General features: G+C 38.8%; 2 non-coding genes across 2 annotated transcripts; one reads left to right on the forward strand and one right to left on the reverse strand.

Annotated features, from left to right (window-relative positions):
- Window positions 1-553: 553 nt before the first annotated feature.
- Window positions 554-661, forward strand: LOC130964418 (small nucleolar RNA R71). Its single transcript, XR_009080513.1, has one exon. It is a non-coding gene; the product is annotated as a small nucleolar RNA R71 (small nucleolar RNA).
- A 23,052-nt stretch (window positions 662-23,713) lies between these two features.
- On the reverse strand, window positions 23,714-23,817 carry LOC130964549 (small nucleolar RNA R71). Its single transcript, XR_009080638.1, has one exon. It is a non-coding gene; the product is annotated as a small nucleolar RNA R71 (small nucleolar RNA).
- Between the last annotated feature and the right edge of the window lie 1,655 nt (window positions 23,818-25,472).

The raw sequence follows: 25,472 nt of genomic DNA on the forward strand, positions 1-25,472 counted from the left end.
TCTCTGTCTGTTGCTGAGAAGATGATGGAAAAGGCTTGTTGGTGCCAAGCCTGTTTCTTCCACCATTATTGTTATTGAAACCTTGTTGAGGTCTCTCTTGATTCTTCCATGAGAAATTTGGGTGATTTCTCCATGAAGAATTATAGGTGTTTCCATAGGGTTCTCCTAGGTAATTCACCTCTTCCATTGAAGGGTTCTCAGGATCATAAGCTTCTTCCTCAGATGAAGCTTCCTTAGTACTGCCAGGTGCATTTTGCATTCCAGACAGACTTTGAGAAATCAAATTGACTTGTTGAGTCAATATCTTGTTCTGAGCCAAAATGGCATTCAGAGTGTCAATCTTAAGAACTCCTTTCTTCTGACTAGTCCCATTGTTCACAGGATTCCTTTCAGAAGTGTACATGAATTGGTTATTTGCAACCATTTCAATCAGCTCTTGAGCTTCTGCAGGCATCTTCTTCAGATGAAGAGATCCTCCAGCAGAGCTATCCAAAGACATCTTGGATAGTTCAGAAAGACCATCATAGAAAATACCTATGATGCTCCATTCAGAAAGCATGTCTGAGGGACATCTTCTGATTAATTGTTTGTATCTTTCCCAAGCTTCATAGAGGGATTCTCCATCCTTCTGTCTGAAGGTTTGGACTTCCACTCTAAGCTTACTCCATCTTTGAGGTGGAAAGAACTTTGCCAAGAAGGCATTGACTAGCTTTTCCCAAGAGTCCAGGCTTTCTTTAGGTTGAGAATCCAACCATATTCTAGCTCTGTCTCTTACAGTAAAAGGGAATAGCATCAGTCTGTAGACCTCAGGGTTAACCCCATTAGTCTTGACTGTGTCACAGATTTGCAAGAATTCAGCTAAGAACTGATGAGGATCTTCCATTGGAAGTCCATGGAACTTGCAATTCTGTTGCATTAGAGAAACTAATTGAGGCTTAAGCTCAAAGTTGTTTGCTCCAATGGCAGGGATAGAGATGCTTCTCCCATAGAAATCAGGAGTAGGTGCAGTGAAGTCACCCAGCACCTTCCTTGCATTGTTGGCATTGTTGTTGTTTTCGGCTGCCATGTCTTCTTCTTCTTTGAAGAATTCGGTCAGGTCCTCTAAAGAGAGTTGTGCTTTAGCTTCTCTTAGCTTTCTCTTCAAGGTCCTTTCAGGTTCAGGATCAGCTTCAACAAGAATGCCTTTGTCTCTGCTCCTGCTCATATGAAAGAGAAGAGAAAAAGAAAATGTGGAATCCTCTATGTCACAGTATAGAGATTCCTTGAAGTGTCAGAGGAAAAGAGAAATAGAAAGAAGAAGGAGAAGAATAATTCGAACTTTAATTAGATAAGGTTCGAATTGTGCATTAAGAGGGAGTGGTACTCCATAGATAGAAGGATGTGAGAAGGAGGGAAGAGAATTTTCGAAAATTCAATCAAAAGATTTTGAAAACATTTTGAAAAACACTTAATTGATTTTCGAAAATTGAAAGTGGAAAAGAAATCAAGTGATTTTTGAAAAAGATTTTGAAATTATAAATTAGAAAGATTTGATTGAAAACTATTTTGAAAAAGATGTGGTTAAGAAGATATGATTAGTTTTAAAGAGATGTGATTGAGAAGATATGATTTGAAAACAATTTTAAGAGATATGTTTTGAAAACAATTTTAAAAGATATGATTTTAAAAATTAATGACTTGCCTAACAAGAAAAGATATGATTCAAACATAAAACCTTCCTTAACAGAAAAGGCAAAAAATGTTCAATCAAATCATTAATTGTTAGTAAGTATCTTTGAAAAAGGAAAGAAATTGATTTTGAAAACATTTGATTGAAAAGATATGATTTGAAAAAGATTTGATTTTGAAAAACTTTGAAAACTTGAAAAAATTGATTTGAAAACAAAATCTTCCCCCTAGCACCATCCTGGCGTTAAACGCCCAGAATGGTATACATTCTGGCGTTTAACGCCCAAAATGCACCCTTTTTGGGCGTTAAACGCCCAACCAGGTACCCTGGCTGGCGTTTAAATGCCAGTCTGCCTTCTTCACTGGGCATTTTTGAATGCTCAGCTTTTTCTGTATAATTCCTCTGCAGCATGTTCTGAATCTTCAATTCTTTGTATCATTGACTTGAAAAGACACAAATTAAAAATATTTTTGGATTTTTAATAATCAAAATGCAATAAGAATCAAATAACAATGCATGCAAGACACCAAACTTAGCAGTTTGTATACTACTAACACTATATGAGACACATAAACACTCAAGCCAAAAGAATTCAAAGATCAGAGTAAGAAATCATCAAGAATTACTTGAAGACCCTTAAAACACATGAATGAATGCATGCTATTGACACCAACTTAAGATGAGACACTAGACTTAAGCAAGAAACATCAAATATTTTTGGATTTTATGATTTTTTTGATTTTTTTTGTGTTTTTCAAAAATTAAGTGGAAAAAGATATCAAAATTCTTAATGAGAATTCCAGGAATCAGTGCAATGCTAGTCTAAGACTCCGGTCCAGGAATTAGACATGGCTTCACAGCCAGCCAAGCTTTCAAAGAAAGCTTCGGTCCAAAACACTAGACATGACCAAAGGTCAGCCAAGCCTTAGCAAATCACTGCTCCAAAAGCAAAATTGATGAAAATCAACAAGCTCTTGTGGTGATAAGTTGAAACCTCGGTCCAATCAGATTAGACATGGCTTCTCAGCCAGCCAGATTTCAACAAATCATCATGAAACTCTAGAATTCACCTTCAAGAATTTCGAAAAAAAAATAAATACCTAATCTAAGCAACAAGATGAACCTTCAGTTGTCCAAACTGAACAATCCCCGGCAACGGCGCCAAAAACTTGGTGCACGAAATTGTGAACAATACTTTTCACAACTCTCATAATCCCTGGTCATGAACTCCAAAAGACTTGGTGGTTCAATTCCATGGCATTACACAACTTCGCACAACTAACCAGCAAGTGCACTGGGTCGTCCAAGTAATACCTTACGTGAGTAAGGGTCGATCCCACGGAGATTGTTAGCATTGAAGCAAGCTATGGTCATCTTGTAAATCTTAGTCAGGCAAACTCAAATGTATATGGTGATGAACGAAAATAACATAAAAGATAAAGATAGTGATACTTATGTATATCATTGGTGTAAGAGCTTCAGACAAGCGTATGAAGATGCCTTCCCTTCCGTCTCTCTGCTTTCCTACTGCCTTCATCCAATCCTTCTTACTCCTTTCCATGGCAAGCTCGTGTAGGGTTTCACCGTTGTCAGTGGCTACCTCCCATCCTCGCAGTGAAAGCTAATGCTCACGCACTCTGTCACAGTACGGCCAATCACCGGTTCGGTTCCCGCTCCTACTGGAATAGAATCCCTCTTTTGCGTCTGTCACTAACGCCCAGCAGGTTAGAGTTTGAAGCACGTCACAGTCATTCAATCATTGAATCCTACTCAGAATACCACAGACAAGGTTAGACCTTCCGGATTCTCTTGAATGCCGCCATCAGTTCTTGCCTATACCACGAAGACTCTGATCTCACGGAATGGCTGGCTCGTTTGTCAGGCGAGCACTCGGTTGTCAGGCGATCAACCATGCATCGTGTTATCAGGAATCCAAGAGATTCACTAAGCCTCAGATGCTTATAGAACAAGAATGGTTGTCAGTCACCTTGTTCATGGGTGAGAAGGATGATGGGCGTCAATCATCACCTTCATCAAGTTGAAGAACAAGTGATATCTTGGACAAAGAACAAGCGGAATTAAACAGAAGAACAATAGTAATTGCATTAATACTCGAGGTACAGCAGAGCTCCACACCTTAATCTATGGTGTGTAGAAACTCCACCGTTGAAAATACATAAGAACAAGGTCTAGGCATGGCCGAATGGCCAGCCTCCCAATGATCTAAGATAGCATAAAAACGAAGATAGCTACCAAAGTCTCTTTAATACAATAGTAAAAGGTCCTACTTATAGATAACTAGTAGCCTAAGGTGTACAAAGATGAATAAATGACATAAAAATCCACTTCTGGGCCCACTTGGTGTGTGCTTGGGCTGAGCAATGAAGCATTTTCGTGTAGAGACTCTCCTTGGAGTTAAACGCCAGCTTTAGTGCCAGTTTGGGCGTTTAACTCCCAATCAGGTGCCAGTTCCGGCGTTTAACGCTGGAATTTCTTGTGGTGACTTTGAACGCCGGTTTGGGCCATCAAATCTTGGGCAAAGTATGGACTATTATATATTGCTGGAAAGCCCAGGATGTCTACTTTCCAACGCCGTTGAGAGCGCGCCAATTGGGCTTCTGTAGCTCCAGAAAATCCACTTCGAGTGCAGGGAGGTCAGAATCCAACAGCATCTGCAGTCCTTTTGAGTCTCTGGATCAGATTTTTGCTCAGATCCCTCAATTTCAGCCAGAAAATACCTGAAATCACAGAAAAACACACAAACTCATAGTAAAGTCCAGAAAAGTGAATTTTATCTAAAAACTAATAAAAATATACTAAAAACTAACTAGATCATACTAAAAACATACTAAAAACAATGCCAAAAAGCATACAAATTATCCGCTCATCAGAATCACTTTTCCCATTAACGTTGCTTGCCTCCTTGCCCCTACGTTAGATCTTACGTTAGCTTGGCTAACGTAGCTCTTAACGTGGGTATCTATCACCTTCGAGAGTGTTAGTGACACTCACCTTTGTCACTAATGCTCTAATTGCCTTAAGTCCCTACGTTAGAACCCACGTTAACTAAGTTAGTTAACGTGGCTCTTAACGTAGTAATGAAGCCATCTTCCAACGTTAGTGACAAAAGTGAGTGTCACTAACGTTGGTTCTTTGAATTCAACTCCACGTTGACTTTCACGTTAACAATCTTAACGTGAGAGTTAATGTAGGCAATGCTAATGATCCAACGTTAGTGACAAAAGTGAGTGTTGTAACAACCCCGATTTTCGAGTATGCGAATCTTTTCTACAGGCACAAATTTCTCCGAAAGATCAGTAAAGGGAACACCTCTGCTGTATCATCAAGCATCTCAATCCTCATTGTCATTATGACATCTTTAAGCCAAAACCTCTTTTGAGGCAAGCTCGACAACGCGGCCACGGAGAACCTAGTTTTTGAACCGTATCGGTTAGGAGTTTTGATTCTAGTTTTCGTACATAGGCTCAGTTTGACGAACCGGACTCAATTCATGAGAGAAGAAAGATAATAGTATAATATTATCATTATATTAGTATTAGAAGTTGCTTGAAAGATATTATAAGGTTACCTGGTCTGTTTTAGTTAAAAACAGGAAATCGGTTTAACCAGGTTTACGGTTTACTGGTACAGCTTAGCACCAGTACTCTCTGATGACTTTAGCAATGCTAAGGACTCATCATACATGTTTTATTCTCATAATAAATATGTTACTAGTGTCATTTATGCTAGTAGCTCAGAAAATAATTTTTCGAGATATTTTTACAAGTGTTCCGATACACCTAGTTTTAGTTGTTATACACCTGAGATATTTTAATATTATTTTAATCCACCTCCAAGCCAACCAATCACAACTCACCTTACACCCCCAAGACCTCCAAGGCTGTCTCATTTCATCATTTTGGCCGAAAATAACAAGAGAGAAAAGAGAGAAACCTTCATGAACACTTAATCTTCAAAGCTTGATTTCTTCTGAACTAAAACTCAAATCAAAACTCCGATTTCACCAAAATGAACCTCTCTTCTTTCTCTACATAACCATATAACATATGAAGGCTGGAAATAAGGTGAGATGGCTGTCTCCCTCCCTCTTCAATTTGGTTTTCAAGGAAAACCATGTAAACATGTGTTTTCTTGATGTTTTTCCTTAGGAATCATGCTTAACTTGACTTGAGGGCCAAGAAACGTGAATTTCCAGCAAGTCTAAGGTGAGATATCTCTTCCTAACATACTGAGTGAGATTTGGTCAGTTGAGAGTTTTTGGATTTAAAGTTGTTCTTGATGTGATTTAGGAGGAAAAAGTGCTTAAGGACCACCTGAAAGTTTGATTGAATTAGGAGCAGCAAAACCAGGTAGGGTGTCACGAAATTAATCTTGATTATTTGTGTTTGAGATGTGTGAATGTTTTATTATTTGTTTGTGCTAAAAATTGGTTGCATATATGATTGATTCTTGGTGAAAATTTGGTGAAATTCTGATGAAATTTGATGAAATTTAAGCTTTAAAGTTCATGTTCTTGGGCAGCTGCGAAAAATGAAACCCTAAGCTTAAATTGAGGTTCAATTTGTGTTAAAATCATGTAGAAAAGATGGGGTTTTAGTGGCTGCTAATTTATTATGAATTATAATAAAAATCGGTTGCTGAAAAGACTAAAAAACGGGTAAAAACAGAGAAAGAATCTGAAGAATTTATGAAGAACATGAAGAACACTTTGAGTGTGATGAAGAACAATGAAGAACAGGCCTTAGATCTTAAAAAGGGCAAGGAAGTAAAATTTTTGGTGTTTTAGGGGTTGTCTGGTAATTTCTGAAAGTTAGGGTGGTAAAAGTAGAAATATTAAAAGTTACGGGTGGTAAAAAGTGAATTTTAAAGGTTAAAGGTTAAAGTAAAGTTAATTTTCGAAAATATATTAATAAAATAATAAATAATAATAAAATATTAAATAATAATATTTAATTAAAAATAATATTTTAATAAAAATAATAAAATAATGCAGAAAAGGCAGTTTTCTGTAAAAGCTTTAGAAAGACAACTTTAAGTGCAGAATCTCATAATTACCTTCATAAAACACTTAGGGAGTGGTAATAACATGTTAGTGAGGCAAAGATAAAGAAAAGATAAAAAGTTAAAGAAAAGATAAAAATCGAAGAAAAAGTCTGTAATATTTTAATGACAGAAAAACAGATAGAATTAGTGAACGAACTAGGGCAACATAGTTAGTCCTTGAGTTGCGACTAGGGTTAAGTATTATATGAAAAGTTAAACTGTTTCAGTATAGACTTAATGAACCTATACTTGGGACAGGCTAACTATTCATACCGAAATTTACATAAGCTTTAAATACATATGTTAAGCAGAGAAACCAGAGCAGAGTAAAGTAACACAGAGAACAGAGTAAGCAGAGTAAAGTAAAGAGATAAAGAAAAAAAAAGTAATATAGATACAGAGAAAAGAGTAATCAGAGAAAAGTAAAGAGATACAGAGAGAAGAGTAACCAGAGCAGAATAGAGGGATACAGAGAAAAGAGTAATCTGAGCAAAGTAAAAAGACACAGAGAAGAGAGTAATGTGACAAAGAGAAATGGTTTGAGTTAAGATGTTGTAAAAGTAAAAGCTGTAGAGTTTGTATAGCTGACAAACCCCAATTTGAGGGTTTATCTTGTATTGAATTTAGAGTACTTTGATAACCTTTTGTCACATTTAGCCTATAAATTAGCATGGTTTTGTTATCTCTCCCGTATTTGTGCTTAAGTGTAAAAACAGGCTTTTTAAGCCTTATTTTGATGAATTCTATTTCCTCTTTGATTCCATAAGATGCCTTGATGTGTTTGTTAGTAATCTCAGGATGAAATAGGCTAGGCATGGATCAAAGGAAGCAAGGAAGGAAGCATACAAGTGGAGAGAATCATAAAAAGCCAAAGAATTGATTTCGGCCAAGCACGCGTACGCGCACAAGGCGCTCGCGCGCACATCGCAGAATTAGCCAGGGACGCGCACGCGTACCGTGCGTGCACGCGTCGTAGCCCGCACGTGATTCCTTTATTGCAACACGTGCCTGGCGATTTTGGAAGGTTTTAGCAACCAACTTTGGCGCCAAAATGCATATAAGAGCCAAGGATTGAAGGGGATTGACACACATTCACATCCATAGACTAATTCTAGATCATTAGATAGATAGTTTAGTTAGAGTTAGTTTCTAGAGAGAGAAGCTCTCACTTCTCTCTAGAATTAGGATTAGGATTAGGTTTAGTTCTTAGATTGAGATTTAGATTCATCTTCTTCTACTTCTATCTTCTCAATTCCTTGTTGTTACATTCATTCTTCTTCCATTCTTTTATTGCAATTTCCTTTATGTTGTTCTTGTATTTTGTTATAGATCTAGTATTGTTTCTTTTACTCTCTTTCAATTCAATAAAAGTAATTCATAATAAATGTGTTTCTTTTGATTGTTGTTGTTATTTTCTTTCAATAATTGTTGTTAGATTCTCTTCTTGTTGTCAATTCGCTTTGCTTTTCTTTTGTGCCTTCCAAGTGTTTGATGAAATGCTTGGTTGGATTTTAGTATAGGTTTTGTTCCTCTTGGCCTAGGTAGAGTAATTAGTGACTCTTGAGTTATCTAATTCTTTTGTTGGTTGATAATTAGAAGTTGCTAATTGATTTGAATGCCTCTAAATCTAGTCTTTTCTTTAGGAGTTGATTAGGACTTGAGGAATCAAATTGATTCATCCACTTGACTTTCCTCCATGGTTAGAGGTTAACTAAGTGGGAGCAATACACAATTCTCATCACAATTGAGAAGGATAACTAGGATAGGACTTCTAGTTCTCATATTTTGTCAAGAGCTTTGTTAGTTGCTAGTTTATTTCCTTTGCCATTTATAATTCTTGTCTATAATCTCAAAAACCCCAAAATAACTCACAACCAATAACAAGACACTTTATTGTAAATCCTAGGGAGAACGACCCGAGGTTTAAATACTTCGGTTTATAAAATTTTAGGGGTTTATTTTAGTGACAAACAACTTTTTGTATGAAAGGATTATTGTTTGGTTTAGAAACTATACTTTACAACAAGATTTTATTTGTGAATTTCTAAACCGTCAAAAATCCAATCGTCAAAATGGCGCCGTTGCCGGGGATTTGCAATGGTGTTATGTTATTGGTTATTATACATATGTGAATATTGTGAATATGTTTGTCTTTTGCTTGTTTGTTAGTTTTTGTTAGGTTTAGGACTTCGTTGCTTATCTTTGTTAATTTTTGTTTTCTTTGCTATTATGAATTCTCATCCTCACTTTGGCTATGAGTTTGGCTCAAATTATGTTGTAAGAAATGGGAACTATAATGGTAATATGCATCAAGGATTTGGGCACAACCAAAGATGGGAAGAGCCTCAAGGGATTGATCAACCTTCTTGGCAACAACCTCCAACTCCTTATGGGTATAACTCTTATCCTAATGCATATCAATCTAATGGATGTGGTAACCCTTACTGTGATTGTCAACAACCACTACCACATGCCTATGAACTACCCACTCAACATGATTTTGAACCACCTTGCTCACAAGCCCCATATCACCAAAACCCTCCATATGACCCCAATCCTTATCCACCATACCCACCACCTTATGAGCCATATGAACCATACATGGAACCACCACCATTCCAACACAGTTACTCTCAAGAACCACCTCAATGCACACCATCTCCATACCCTTACCAAGAAGAACCACCTTTCTACTATAAACCCTCTCTCCAAAATAATGAACCCTCTTATCCACCCCAAGCCCCAATAGATGACTCTCTCACATTGCTACTTCAAGGACAAGCGGATATGCAAAGGAACACCCTAGAGTTTGTGACTAACTTGATCGAGGTAGTGTCTAGCTTAGCCTACAAATTTTTGAACACTCAAGGTGCTTCCGTGGCCACATGTGAAGAATCCATTGAAGATCATAGCATGAAGGAGAGATTGGAAAACCCGGTGGAAAATGAGGGAGGCTATTTTGTATTAGAGCGATTGGAGGAGCCTATGGTTATTGAAGAAAAGGAAGAAGTGGTTGAAGATTTAGGAGACGTTGAGAGTCCATGGGAATGTAGCATCATGGAAAACTCTTCCAAGAAGCTTGACATTGATGTTGAGGAGGGTGCGCAACCTCCAAGGCATATCATCATTGGAAACTTGGAAGAGGCTTATCAAGAGATGGATTCAATCATGGATGAATTTCTCTCTATAGTGGAATCCTCTCCCGTTGGACATGAAGTTGAAACTATAAAAGAGTGTGCCCAACCTCCCAAAGAAAACGAAAACGGCATGGTGTACATCGAAATTGAAGAATATGAAGAGGTTGATCAAGAGATGAACTCATTCATCAATGAATTTCTATCCAAAATTGAATCGCCTCTCACTAGACAAGATGAAGTTCTTGAAGATAACACCAAGCCACGTAACAAAGAGGATGAGGTTGAAATTGAAGAAAATTTTGAAGAGGTGGAAACAATCAAAGAGGAGCACAAGGAAGTGGACCTTGCATTGTCCAAGTGTGGGGAAGCCTCCCTTCCCAAGTTACCATCCAACACAACGTTTAAGTGGGTAAAATCTCTATCCCTAAGCTTTAATTTCTCACTTGAATATGGTTTGATTGAAAATGATGGTCAACTTAGAACTCTTTGTGAAATTCAAAGTAAGAATGAGTTGTGTAGTGGTTGGAAAGTAGGTGTTAAGCTTATCAAGGTCAAGGCCTCAAGGTATAAGGGTGATGTTGGGACAAGGATCACTTTGTATGGATCCAGAAGGAAGCATTGGTGGAGTAAAGAGAATTCTGTGTGTCCGCCACATTTATGCCATCCACCCATCCGACAAAATCATGAAACTCAACTAACGGATGGATGCGAAAATAAGATATGGGATCCCGGTTCGCCATGTGAAGACCAACTAGAGGAACTCATATCTTGGTTAGAACTATGCTCAAGCTTAATAAAAATGGTTGGAAATTCTGTCAACCAATTGAGAAGCAAAGATCCCTGGAGATTCAAGGATGAGTACAAGCATAAGCCACCATGACAACAAGCATCTCAAAATGTCCAACTTAAGGACTTAAACCAAAAGTGCTAGGTGGGAGACACCCCACCATGGTAAACTCTTTCCACTCTTTTAAATTTACTTAATAAGTGATTTGAGTTGCCATTGTAGGTAGATGTTTCATAAAAAAAATTTTTTGTACAACTTAATTGTTAGCTTAGTCACATGCATGTTGTGTTTAGTAGTAGATGAATAATATCGAAAATTGTATTTTTGTGAATTGTATGATGGTTGAGTGAATAAGAGTTGTGAACACTAAGGGGAGCACCCAGCAATTTGTTTTCTGAAAAAAAAAAAAGAAGAAGAAGAGAGAAGGGGGTCGGATGCGCGCGCGCCATGTACGCGCACGCGTCCTTGTATGGACGCACCATGAGCCACTCAGCCGAGAGTTGGGCCTCCCTTGGGCAAACATTATGCCTTGAGCCCAACACGATACACGCGGACGCGCACAACGTGCGTGCGCGCCGTCTTTAAGCACATGGACGTTCACGCGGACGCGCACTTGCCGCGCCCGCGCCGATTTGCTGCTGCAACGATTGAGCCAATCCACAGAGAGTTGAGCCAGTTCTGGGACAAACTCAAGCCCCTGGCCCAACTTGCTTCGCGCGAACGCGCACTTGCCGCGTGCGCGCCATCTTGTCATACATCATCAACCTGCGCGGATGCGCACTTGCCGCGCGCGCGCTCTTGCGTGCTGCCACCAAACTAAGCCACGGACCCGAGAGTTAGGCGTGCCTCAAGCCCATTCTAAGCCTCAGGCCCAATCTTATGTACGCGTGCTCGCACGGTACGCGCACGCGCCTTTACCTGTTCTGCCATCCTACGCTAAAGCGCACTGCACGCTCACGCGTGGATCTCCAAATATTCTCACTGCGCGCGGACGCGTACATGCCGCGTGCGCGCCGATTTGATAGCGCGACTCCCAGGCCATTCTCCAGAGAGTTAGGCCTGAGTTGGGCCAACTCTAAGCCCCTAGCCCAACTCCATGCACGCGTGCGCGCACTGCACGCGCACGCGTCCATTCCCATTTTGCTCATCCACGCTTAAGCGCGCTGTACGCGCACGCGTAGATCCCAATTTTTCCTCAATGGACGCGGACGCGCAAGGTGCGCGCGCGCGCCGATTCAAAATAAGGATACCCTAATGTGCGACGCACACTGCGCAGTCGCGCATTTCCCCCCAACCTCCATTTCCGTTTCTTCTTCTTCTTCACCCCATAACCACCACCTCTGCTCCGCCGACCCCCACCACACGGCCGCCCCTGCTCTCACCGTCACCCCACTCATCCTCGTTCCCTCTCTCTCCTTCACTCACTCTCTCTCCTTCTCCCTTCCGTCTCTCAGCCTCACCTTTGTCCGCGGCCACCACCGCCGCCATCCACCGCAGCTGCCACTGCTCACCGCCTCACTCTCTCTCTCATTCATTCACCTCGTCTTCTCTCATCCACTCCCTCTCTCCTCTTTCTCTTGGCCGAACCTCCATCACCGCAGCCACTCATCTTTCCGGCCACCATCCACGGCGGCGCAGCTCCGGACCCTATTGCCCCCCCATTCTCCCTTCCATTCATAATACCCCTGCTCCCAGGTTCCTGCTCCAATTCTGTATCTTTTCTGCTTTCCCTTTTTTTCTGTTCATTTTTGTTAGTTAGTCTAATTGCATGTTAGTTATTTTGAATTCAAATTTTGTATGCTAGGTTAGATAGATATACTTGCGGTTAGGTAGCCAGGGCTGGATAGAGGATTTTAGGCCTGATAAGTGCTCCGTATGTGCTTACTTGCTGTCTGTTTATTTGGAAGTTGTATGCTGATTTGAACTGTTTTATGCATTTCTTGTTGCCTGAATGCTATACCACTACTACTTTGCCTAATTGATGTTGTTTTCCATGCTAATTGTGCTAATTTGCTATCCGGGAATGCCCAATTTTTAGCCGGAATGCTGCCCGATTTTCGAGGAAATTAGTTTCATTTTGATCTTTATTTCAGTTTTGGGCAAATTTCCATTTCCTTTTGACTTCCCGGATTTGCATCAATCATTGTGAACATGAACCGCAACTTCTCGTTCAATTAAGCCTATATATCATCATATCACTAACCTACTTTTCTAACTTACTAATTTCTTTAACCATCTAACTTCCACTCACCTTTAACCATTTTTAACAATGCTTTCAATTATATGATGATATTATTGCCTTTTGAATATGAGTTGTTGACCTTAATAAAGGTTGCATTTTTCTGGTTTACTTGTTCACTTTTGCATATTCATTGCAACATCATGATTGTTCTTTGTTCATTGTATCCTGAACATGCCTTCTTTGTTACATGCTAAATGTTTTATATATTCTATCATATTTTTCAGAATGTCGGTTAAAGGCAAAGCCATAGCCACTGCTTCTAAGAAGAGAAAACACTCTACCCCCTCCATTCCTTCCGTCTACAAACATTATGCTAAGAATCCATTAAGTGAGGAAGAAAAAGAAAATCAGCAGTTGCCTTCTACCAATCCAGAAAAATTCCCCAATCTCTACTGTGAGCTTCGGTTTTCTAGATATCGGACAATTAAGCTGAATATTGAGAAGAAGTTGTCCCTACCTAATGATGTGAGACGGTCCATTACCGGTCGGATCCTTGACTTAGGTATTGACTTTGTTGACCGAGAGTTGGGTGATATCAATATATCGTGGGTGAAGGAATTCTACTGCAACTTCTTCCGTCCGACATTGGATTCGGTTCAGGTGCGGGGTAGGGAGATCATGATCACTGAGACCGCCATTGGGGAGGCATTACAGTGTCGGCATATTCCGGATGACCTGTGTGCCCATCAGCAGGCTGAGATAGCCATCCATACCATGACTTTTGATTATGAGGCGCTTCGGCGCGTGATTGGGATACCGGATGCTACATGGGTTATGGATGCGGGCAACACCAAGTCCAAGGGGATGTTGTTTACTCATTTGACTAGGGAGGCCAGGACTTGGCAGATGATCTTCGCCCACTACGTCCTGCCTACCACCCACTTTTCTGAGATCCCCATGGAGATGCTCCTGCTGATTGGTTGCGTCATGGAGGGGAAGGATGTCTCCTTCCCTAGACTTATTCGACAGTGCATGTGGCGGGCGCATATTCGTGGCCTACTTCCATTTCCTACCTTGGTCACGAGTATGGCGGCCCTAGCTGAGGTCCCATGGCTGGACGATGATGTGCGACCACCACCCCCTGATGCTGATGACAGGGAGGTTACCATTCCTTGGGGTGGTTGGGTGCACGAGAGACCACTTGCTAGACGCCGCTCTCGGGCTAGAGCTGTCATTGGGACGCCTTCACCATCAGCCCCTACAGCTGGCCCATCATCCTCTACAGCCGCAGCTCCTTCATCATCTACAGATCCACCGGCAGCACCTGAGCCTACCTATCTCCTAGTCTAGCGTCTTTTCCGATTCTTAGAGCGCGAGAGACGCCATGTCAGACGCCGATTAGATCGGATGGACCAGGCTCTTATTTCTTTGGGTGCTGAGCTACCTCCGCTTCCCGACTCTCCGGCCTCCGATGAGCAGGATCATCAGGAGGAGGATGCGGAGGCACCGGTTCAGCAGGATGCCCCTGACACTACAGAGCAGCCACAGACCCAGGAGGCGCCGGTCCCACAGCCACAGTCAGAGCCAGCACCTATCGTTGATCCTCCCACTGATCCTCCGGTTTAGCATCGAGGACGATGCTTGGTTTTAAGTGTGGGGAGGGCACCGGTAGCATTATTTGGGAACCGGTGAACTTTTCAGCCTAGTTATCTTATTTTGCACATTTTGTATATATTTTGATGCATTTCTAGTTGTTTTGGATACTTTTATTGCGTATTTCGGATTTTAGGTATTTTGATGTTTGGATATTTTTAGATGTTTTCGATGATAGATTTCGTACTTTTAGTTGGATTTTTCTTTATACATTTTTGTTTATCTTTATTTTTAGTTGTGGTTGTGATTAGAAATCATACTTTGAATTGCAAATACTTAGTCACCCTTTTTGCATAAGAAATTGGTTTTAAGTGAAAAAGGAAAGGGTGAACTAAGAAAATTTTTGAACTTTTCAATCACAACAATGCTTAGTTAAACATTGAAATTTTCCAAGGAGTCTAAATATAGGGCATTAACCCAATTGATTAAAAGAAAATTTTTGGTGAGACTTGCTTGAATTTCATACCTTGTGAAGCATGTATTGAACTAAGAACACAAGCTTGTGAGACTTGAGCCTATTGATGTGGTTACATTTTATAACCACTTATTTTCCATTCTTGTGTGAAATAGCTCTCTTTCTATGATTATGATCCTTGGTTTGCTTGATTCTATATATCCATTTATTTCTTGTATTTATGCATTTATATGATTGAGGCCATTGCTTCATTATCCACTTACCCAAATAGCCAACCTTTTACTCTCCATTGTTAGCCAATTTTGAGCCTATGCTTGGCCAACTTATTCTCAATTTAGCTCATTACAAGCCCAAGGCAGAAAACCAATGAAAAGTCCTTGTTTGGATCCTTGATTAGCCTAGGCTAGTGAGAGTGTTTATTATTCAAGTTTGGTGAGGCTTGGGAACATTGGATGGGATAAAAGGGGTAGTACACTTTCATGTTTAGGAATTGGGTACATATTCATGTATTGATTAAATGTAAAGACCTTATGCATTGATGTTCTTGTATATAGTTTGAAAGAAGAAAAAAAAAGTATATAAAAAAAATGAATGAAAAGAAAAAAAAGAGAGAGAAAAAAAATATATGATGATGAAAAAGACAAATATATATAATAAAGAGGGGACAAAATGCCCCAAAGTGAAGTCAATAAAAGGAATCAATGCATAGGTGTTATGAATCAAATAAGAATGCATGAGTATGTAAGAAAAAAAAAAGTGAAGAATGGGTAGTTAGGATAGCTTGCATTTGTATAGGTCATTAAATAGGTTAGGTGGGAAAGTCTATGCTAATCAAAGATTCAAATCCTAGTCCACTTAACCATAAATGATCCTACCTTGACCCTAACCCCATTACAACCTAAAATGAAGACCTCATGATGAATGTATGCATGCATTGAATAAGTGTTGATTGTTAGAAGAAAATCAAATTTTGGAAAACATGATTAGAAGAGAATTGAGTGAATTAACCCTTAAACACTTGAGTGAATAGAGCGGATACACATCCGGTGAGGGTTCGAAAGTTCAATCACATGTATTCCCCCATATTATCTATATTCTTGCAAGTTGAACTCCTTCTGATAATTCAATACAATTTGTGGTTTGGACTTAATTCCTATTGCCTAGCTCTTGTGCTTACACATGATCTCTTGGGAATTGATTTGTTTGAACTAAGCATTTCCAATTGCTTTAGGTAGTTGCATTTAGATAGGATTCACATAGTTTAGTTGCATTCAAATAAATGTCATAACCCTTAGTTCCTTCTTATTTTAGCATGAGGACATGCTAAGGTTTAAGTGTGGGGAGGTTGACAAACCCCAATTTGAGGGTTTATCTTGTATTGAATTTAGAGTATTTTCATAACCTTTTGTCACATTTAGCCTATAAATTAGCATGGTTTTGTTATCTCTCCCGTATTTGTGCTTAAGTGTAAAAACAGGCTTTTTAAGCCTTATTTTGATGAATTCTATTTCCTCTTTGATTCCATAAGATGCCTTGATGTGTTTGTTAGTAATCTCAGGATGAAATAGGCTAGGCATGGATCAAAGGAAGCAAGGAAGGAAGCATACAAGTGGAGAGAATCATAAAAAGCCAAAGAATTGATTTCGGCCAAGCACGCGTACGCGCACAAGGCGCTCGCGCGCACATCGCAGAATTAGCCAGGGACGCGCACGCGTACCGTGCGCGCACGCGTCGTAGCCCGCACGTGATTCCTTTATTGCAACACGTGCCTGGCGATTTTGGAAGGTTTTAGCAACCAACTTTGGCGCCAAAATGCATATAAGAGCCAAGGATTGAAGGGGATTGACACACATTCACATCCATAGACTAATTCTAGATCATTAGATAGATAGTTTAGTTAGAGTTAGTTTCTAGAGAGAGAAGCTCTCACTTCTCTCTAGAATTAGGATTAGGATTAGGTTTAGTTCTTAGATTGAGATTTAGATTCATCTTCTTCTACTTCTATCTTCTCAATTCCTTGTTGTTACATTCATTCTTCTTCCATTCTTTTATTGCAATTTCCTTTATGTTGTTCTTGTATTTTGTTATAGATCTAGTATTGTTTCTTTTACTCTCTTTCAATTCAATAAAAGTAATTCATAATAAATGTGTTTCTTTTGATTGTTGTTGTTATTTTCTTTCAATAATTGTTGTTAGATTCTCTTCTTGTTGTCAATTCGCTTTGCTTTTCTTTTGTGCCTTCCAAGTGTTTGATGAAATGTTTGGTTGGATTTTAGTATAGGTTTTGTTCCTCTTGGCCTAGGTAGAGTAATTAGTGACTCTTGAGTTATCTAATTCTTTTGTTGGTTGATAATTAGAAGTTGCTAATTGATTTGAATGCCTCTAAAGCTAGTCTTTCCTTTAGGAGTTGATTAGGACTTGAGGAATCAAATTGATTCATCCACTTGACTTTCCTCCATGGTTAGAGGTTAACTAAGTGGGAGCAATACACAATTCTCATCACAATTGAGAAGGATAACTAGGATAGGACTTCTAGTTCTCATATCTTGCCAAGAGCTTTGTTAGTTGCTAGTTTATTTCCTTTGCCATTTATAATTCTTGTCTATAATCTCAAAAACCCCAAAATAACTCACAACCAATAACAAGACACTTTATTGTAAATCCTAGGGAGAACGACCCGAGGTTTAAATACTTCGGTTTATAAATTTTAGGGGTTTGTTTTAGTGACAAACAACTTTTTGTATAAAAGGATTATTGTTTGGTTTAGAAACTATACTTTACAACGAGATTTTATTTGTGAATTTCTAAACCGTCAAAAATCCAATCGTCAATAGCATGATTGAACAGAGAAAGAAAGAGGTACAGCATAAGAATGTGAAAGTGATGATGAATAATGAGAATGTTAATGAATAATGATAATGAGAATGATTATGTAAGAATCTGCTGCAGAGAGGCAGTCAGATAGATAGTGGTACGACCACTGAGAACGCTTTCCTGGGATACCTTGCTATAATGCTTTGCTGTAAGACAGAGGTTGCTTACAGAGGTATCAAGATGAATGTGCTCCTGTAAGACAGAGGTTGCTTACAGTGAGTGTGTTGTTGCTCCTGTAAGACAGAGGTTGCTTACAGTGAGTATGTTATTGCTCCTGTAAGACAGAGGTTGCTTACAGTGAGTCTGTTGGGCGTATATCGGCTAATAAGTTTCGCCCTGCAAGACAAAGGTTGCTTGCAGTGGATACCCTGCAAGACAAAGGTTGCTTGCAGTGGATATTGCCAACAGGAAAGCCTTATCCAGACAGAGGTTGCTGGGTAACGTCGGGAGCGGGTATGTAATCGACAGATGAGCTCATTACCTGCACTAGGGCTAGACATGCATCATACTTGGTTGTGCATTTTCTCTATTATGATTGTTGCATGAATGTATACTTTCTTTGTTTGTATTCTATTCTCTGTGTTTGTGTCTGTGTTTTACTTTCTTGTATAATTCTGTTTGTGATCTTTTTCTGTTTTCTCTATTTTCTCTATTTATCTGTCTTCTGTTTACTACTTCTACTTCTCTATATTCTGCTATTAGTCTTCTAAACAACACAAAATTAATGAACGTAACTAATAACCCCGGCCCTACTAAGAACTCCCCAGTTCTTACCCCTTTTCTCTCCCTTCCCCCTCTAGATGGAAGCATGAGTACCCTTCCGTAGTTCGCTGATGACCGTTCGTAAAGAGAATTCCGCTCTAGGTAGTCTTCTGAGTCTAGGGTGAATCACTTTATCTATGTATATGTATATACTGTGAGACCAGCCAACGTTTGCACCCCGTTCGTATGCGCACTTTAACCTGAATCCTGTGTACGAGACTCCCGTTGTGTGGCTACTTGATGAGGTACCAGAGGGATGTCCTATGGCAATGTCTGATCGTGCAGAGGAATAGCAGATGATGTCCTACCTTTGGTGACGTTCACTTGACTTGAGTTTTGAAAACTTAGAACGTACTTTCCCTCGCTTTAGTAGTTTAGAGGGACTAGGCGAGTATAGAGTCTAGGCTAGCCTGGGTGCCAGCTTAGGGACTTCTTGAACATGTCAGGACCTGGGATATTGTATATATATATATATATATATATATATATATATATATATGTATGTATATAGATATTATTTAGCTATATCTAGGGGTGTTCTAACTAAAAGTCTATACTCTAATAAAGGCTGGATCACTGAATCTTGTTAGCTGCTTGTGATGTATTTATGTGTGGTTGTTTATAACTGTTTTATCTGTTATTATTTGTGAATTGATTATAAATGATTATGTTTATTAATCCAAACATTTTCAAAAAAATACACATCGCAAATTAACTACGCTTTTAACAACGAATCAGGCTCATATGATAAATATTAGATAATAACTAGGAAGACAAATTGGTAGCACTCAGTTTCCGGTGTGTCCTAGGCGTACTGAAAATTGGGTCGTTACAATTTGGTATCAGAGCAGTTCGTTCCCAATAGAGCCTGGGGAGTGGACTGACTATGCTTCATTGCATATTCTGTTGTGTGTCTCATACTTATAGGATATCTATGTGATATGTGTTTCATGATTGTCTCTGTGTTTTCATTCTAGGAATGTTCACACTTGACTTGAAGTGTTAAGACTGATCACCTTAATAATGATTGTTTGGTGTGAACAGGACTACAAGTGTTTGAAGTTCGAATGGGGCCTTCGTGAGGATCTAATGAGTTCAGTAGTTCCATTAGAGCTACGAAATTTTGCTGAACTGGTGAATAAAAGTAAACTAGTGGAAGAATGTTCGAAAAAGGTGGCGATAGCTCGAGCAGATCGTAGGGAAGCCTTAGGAAGAGACTTTATTCAATATCTAGCCCCTCAAGGTCGTAACTTTAAGTTCAATGGTCAGTTCGATCGCCAAAATAGGAATCAACGAAATGGTAACTTTCTCGCTCGTAACAATGGCAACTACGACAACAATAATCTGGGAGAGGAAGAAGGAGGTCAATTGATGAGCGGATAATTTATACGCTTTTTGGCATTGTTTTTAGGTAGTTTTTAGTAAGTTCAAGCTACTTTTAGGGATGTTTTCATTAGTTTTTATGTTAAATTCATATTTCTGGACTTTACTATGAGTTTGTGTGTTTTTCTGTGATTTCAGGTAATTTCTGGCTGAAATTGAGGGACTTGAGCAAAACTCTGAAAAAGGCTGACAAAAGGACTGCTGATGCTGTTGGAATCTGACCTCCCTGCACTCGAAATGGATTTTCTGGAGCTACAGAACTCCAAATGGCGCGCTCTCAATGGCATTGGAAAGTAGACATCCAGAGCTTTCCAGAAATATATAATAGTCCATACTTTATTCGGAAATTGATGATGTAACTTGGCGTTGAACGCCAAGTACATGCTGCTGTCTGGAGTTAAACGCCAGAAACACGTCATGATCCGGAGTTGAACGCCCAAAACACGTTATAACTTGGCGTTCAACTCCAAAAGAAGCCTCAGCTCGTGGATAGATCAAGCTCAGCCCAAGCATACACCAAGTGGGCCCCGGAAGTGGATTTATGCATCAATTACTTACACATGTAAACCCTAGTAGCTAGTTTATTATAAATAGGACTTTTTACTAGTGTATTAGACATCTTGGGACGATTAGTTCTCAGATAATGGGGGCTGGCCATTCGGCCATGCCTGAACCTTTCACTTATGTATTTTCAACGGTGGAGTTTTTGCACACCATAGATTAAGGGTGTGGAGCTCTGCTGTACCTCAAGTTTCAATACAATTATTATTACTTTCTATTCAATTCTCTTTTATTCTTATTCCAAGATATACGTTGCACAACACTTTGATGAATGTGATGATCCGTGACACTCATCATAATTCTCACCTATGAATGTGCGTGACTGACAACCACTTCCGTTCTACCTTAGACCGGGCGCATATCTCTTAGATTCCCCAACAGAATCTTCGTGGTATAAGTTAGATAGATGGCGGCATCCATGAGGATCCGAAAAGTCTAAACCTTGTCTATGGTATTCCGATTACGATTCTGGGATTGAATGACTGTGAGGAGCTTCAAACTCCTGAAGGCTGGACGTGATGACAAACGCAAAAGAATCAAGGGATTCTATTCCAACCTGATTGAGAACCGACAGATGATTAGCCTTGCTGTGACAGAGCATAGGAACATTTTCACTGAGAGGATGGGATGTAGCCATTGACAACGGTGATGCCCTACATACAGCTTGCCATGGAAAGGAGTAAGAAGGATTGGATGAAAGCAATAAGAAAGTAGAGATTCGAAAGGATTCTAGCATCTCCACACGCCTATCTGAAATTCCCACTATTGATTTACATAAGTATTTCTATCCCTTTTTATTTTTTAATTATTATTAATTTTCGAAATCCATAAACCAATTTAATCTGCCTAACTGAGAGTTACAATATGACCATAGCTTGCTTCATACCAACAATCTCTGTGGGATCGACCCTTACTGGCGTAAGGTTTATTACTTGGACGACCCAGTACACTTGCTGGTTAGTTGAACGGAGTTGTGAAAAGAAAGTGCTGAGTTAATGTTTTTGTGCACATACCAAAGAGCTAATATAGTTGATCACAATTTCGTCCATCAAGTTTTTGGCGCCGTTGCCGGGGGTTATTTGAATTACAATTACGTGCAACTACAGCGCCAAGTTTTTCTGATCCGGCAACAACACCAAGTTTTTTGCGCCGTTGCCGAGGACTGTTCGAGTATAGACAACTGACGATTCATCTTGTTGCTCAGATTAGGTAATTTTCTTTTCAAAAATCTTTTTCAAAATTTTTCTTTTCTTTTTCGTTTTTCCTAACATTATTTTCGAAAAAATTAATAAAAATCCAAAAAAATTAAAAAATCATAAAAATAAAAAATATTTTGTGTTCCTTGTTTGAGTCTTGAGTCAATCTTTAAGTTTGGTGTCAATTGCATGCTTTAAAAATTTTTCTTGCATTTTTCGAAAATTCCATGCATTCATAGTGTTCTTCATGATCTTCAAGTTGTTGTTAACAAGTCCTCTTGTTTGATCTTGATGTTTTCTTGTTTTGTGTTGTTTGTTGTTTTTCATATGCATTTTTGTTTGTTAGAGTCCATGCATTAAAGATTTCTAAGTTTGGTGTCTTGCATGTTTTCTTTGCATCAAAAAAAAAAAATTTTTTTTCAAAAATATGTTCTTGATGTTCATCATGATCTTCAAAGTGTTCTTGGTGTTCATCTTGACATTCATAATGTTCTTGCATGCATCTTGTGTTTTGATCCAAAATTTTTATGTTTTGGGTCATGTTTGTATTTTTCTCTCTCCTCATTAAAAATTCAAAAATAAAAAAAATATCTTTTCCTTATTTCCCTCCAAATTTTCGAAATTTTGGGTTGACTTGGTCAAAAATTTTTAAAAATTAGTTGTTTCTTACAAGTCAAGTCAAAATTTCAATTTTAAAAATCTTATCTTTTCAAAATCTTTTTCAAAAATTATATCCTTTTCATTTTTTTTTCTATTTTTCGAAAATTTCAAAAATATTTTTCAAAATATTTTTAAAATCTTTTTCTTATCTTTATATCATATTTTCAAAATTACACTAACAATTAATGTGATTGATTCAAAAATTTGAAGTTTGTTACTTTCTTGTTAAGAAGGGTTCAATCTTTAAATTCTAGAATCTTATCTTGTAGTTTCTTGTTAGTTAAGTCATTTTAAAAATTAAATCTTTTTCAAAATATCTTTTTCTTAAAATTTTTATCTTATCTTTTTATCTCATCCTTCTCAAAATTTTATCTTTTTTAAAATTTGATTTTAAAATATCTTATCTAACTTCTTATCTCCTTATCTTTTTAAAATTTGATTTTAATATCTTTTTCAACTAACTATTTGACTTTGTGTTTGTTTCTTATCTTTTTCAAAACCACCTAACTACTTTTTCCTCTCTAATTTTCGAAAATATCTCATCCCTTTTTCAAAAATTTTTTTTAATTGTTTTAAATTTTAATTTTAATCTTATTTTATATTTAATTTTCGAAAATTACTAACTCCTTTTCAAACTTATTTTCGAAATTCTCCCTCCCTTTTCTTATTCTATTTAATTATTTAATTACTAACACTTCTCTTCACCTCTCTCCATCTAAATATCCGAACCCATTCTTCTTCATTCTTCTCCCCTCTCTTTTTCTACTAACATAAAGGAATCTCTATACTGTGACATAGAGGATTCCTCTTTCTTTTCTTGTTTTCTTCTCTTTCATATGAGCAGGAACAGGGAAAAAGGCACTCTTGTTGAAATTGATCCTGAACCTGAAAGGACTCTGAAAAAGAAACTAAGAGAAACTAAATTACAACAATCCAGAAACAACCTCTCAGAAATTTTCGAACAAGAGAAGGAGATGACAGCCGAAAATAATAATAATGGAAGGAGAATGCTTGGTGACTTCACAAAGCCAACGTCCAAGTTTGATGGAAGAAGCATCTCCATTCCTGCCATTGGAGCCAATAATTTTGAGCTTAAGCCTCAACTAGTTGCTTTAATACAACAAAATTGCAAGTTTTATGGACTTCCATCTGAAGATCCTTATCAGTTTTTAACTGAGTTCTTGCAGATCTGTGAGACTGTAAAGACGAATGGAGTTGATCCTGAAGTCTACAGACTCATGCTTTTCCCTTTTGCTGTAAGAGACAGAGCTAGAATATGGTTGGATTCACAACCTAAGGATAGCCTGGACTCCTGGGATAAGCTGGTCACTACCTTCTTGGATAAATTCTTTCCTCCTCAAAAGCTGAGCAAGCTGAGAGTGGATGTTCAAATCTTCAAACAAAAAGATGGTGAATCCCTCTATGAAGCTTGGGAAAGATACAAGCAGCTGACCAAAAGATGTCCATCTGACATGTTTTCAGAATGGACCATATTAGATATATTCTATTATGGTCTATCTGAATTTTCGAAAATGTCATTGGACCATTCTGCAGGTGGATCTATTCACCTAAAGAAAATGCCTGAAGAGGCTCAAGAACTCATTGACATGGTTGTAAACAACCAATTCATGTACACTTCTGAGAGGAATTCCGTGAATAATGGGACACCTCAGAAGAAAGGAGTTCTTGAAATTGATACTCTGAATGCCATATTGGCTCAGAACAAAGTGTTGACTCAACAGGTCAACATGATCTCTCAAAATCTGAATGGATGGCAACATGCATCCAACAGTACTAAAGAGGCAGCTTCTGAAGAAGCTTATGATCCTGAGAACCCTGCCATGGCAGAGGTTAATTACATGGGTGAACCTTATGGAAACACCTATAACTCATCATGGAGAAATCATCCAAATTTCTCATGGAAGGATCAACAAAAGCCTCAACAAGGCTTTAACAATGGTGGACGCAACAGGCTGAGCAATGGCAAGCCTTTTCCATCATCTTCTCAGCAACAGACAGAGAATTCTGAACAAAACACTTCTAATTTAGCCAATCTAGTCTCTGATCTGTCAAAGGCCACTTTCAGTTTCATGAGTGAAACAAGATCCTCCATTAGAAATCTGGAGGCCCAAGTGGGCCAGCTGAGTAAGAAAGTCATTGAAACTCCTCCCAGTATTCTCCCAAGCAATACAGAAGAGAATCCAAAAGGAGAGTGCAAGGCCATTGATATAATCAATGTGGCCGAATGCACAAGGGAGGAGGAGGACGAAAATCCTAGTGAGGAAGACCTCCTGGGACGTCCCTCAAGCAAGAAAGAGTTTCCTATTAAGGATCCAAGGGAATCTGAGGCTCATATAGAGACCATAGAGATTCCATTAAATCTCCTTCTACCATTCATGAGCTCTGAAGACTATTCTTCCTCTGAAGAGGATGAAGATGTAACTGGAGAGCAAGTTGCTCAATATTTAGGAGCTATCATGAAGCTGAATGCCAAGTTATTTGGTAATGAGACTTGGGAAAGTGAACCTCCCTTGCTCATTAGTGAACTAGATACCTGGATTCAGCAAACTCTACCTCAAAAGAAACAAGATCCTGGCAAGTTTTTGATACCTTGTACCATAGGCACCATGACCTTTGAAAAAGCTCTGTGTGATCTGTGGTCAGGGATAAATCTTATGCCACTCTCTGTAATGGAGAAGCTGGGGATCATTGAGGTACAACCTGCCTTGTTCTCATTACAATTGGCAGACAAGTCATTGAGACAAGCTTATGGAATAGTAGAGGACGTGTTAGTAAAGGTTGAAGGCCTTTACATCCCTGCTGATTTCATAATCTTAGACACTAGGAAGGAAGAGGATGAATGCATCATCCTTGGAAGACCTTTCCTAGCCACAGCAGGAGCTGTGATAGATGTCAACAGAGGTGAATTAGTCCTTCAATTGAATGGGGACTACCTTGTGTTTAAGGCACATGGCCATCCCTCTGTGACAAAAGAGAGTAAGCATGAAGAGCTTCTCTCAGTTCAGAGTCAAGAAGAGCCCACACAGTCAAACTCTAAGTTTGGTGTTGTGAGGCCACAACCAAACTCTAAGTTTGGTGTTAAGACCCCATATCCAAACTCTAAGTTTG

The sequence above is a fragment of the Arachis stenosperma genome, chromosome 2, assembly GCF_014773155.1.
Source record: "Arachis stenosperma cultivar V10309 chromosome 2, arast.V10309.gnm1.PFL2, whole genome shotgun sequence".
NCBI lineage: Eukaryota > Viridiplantae > Streptophyta > Magnoliopsida > Fabales > Fabaceae > Arachis > Arachis stenosperma.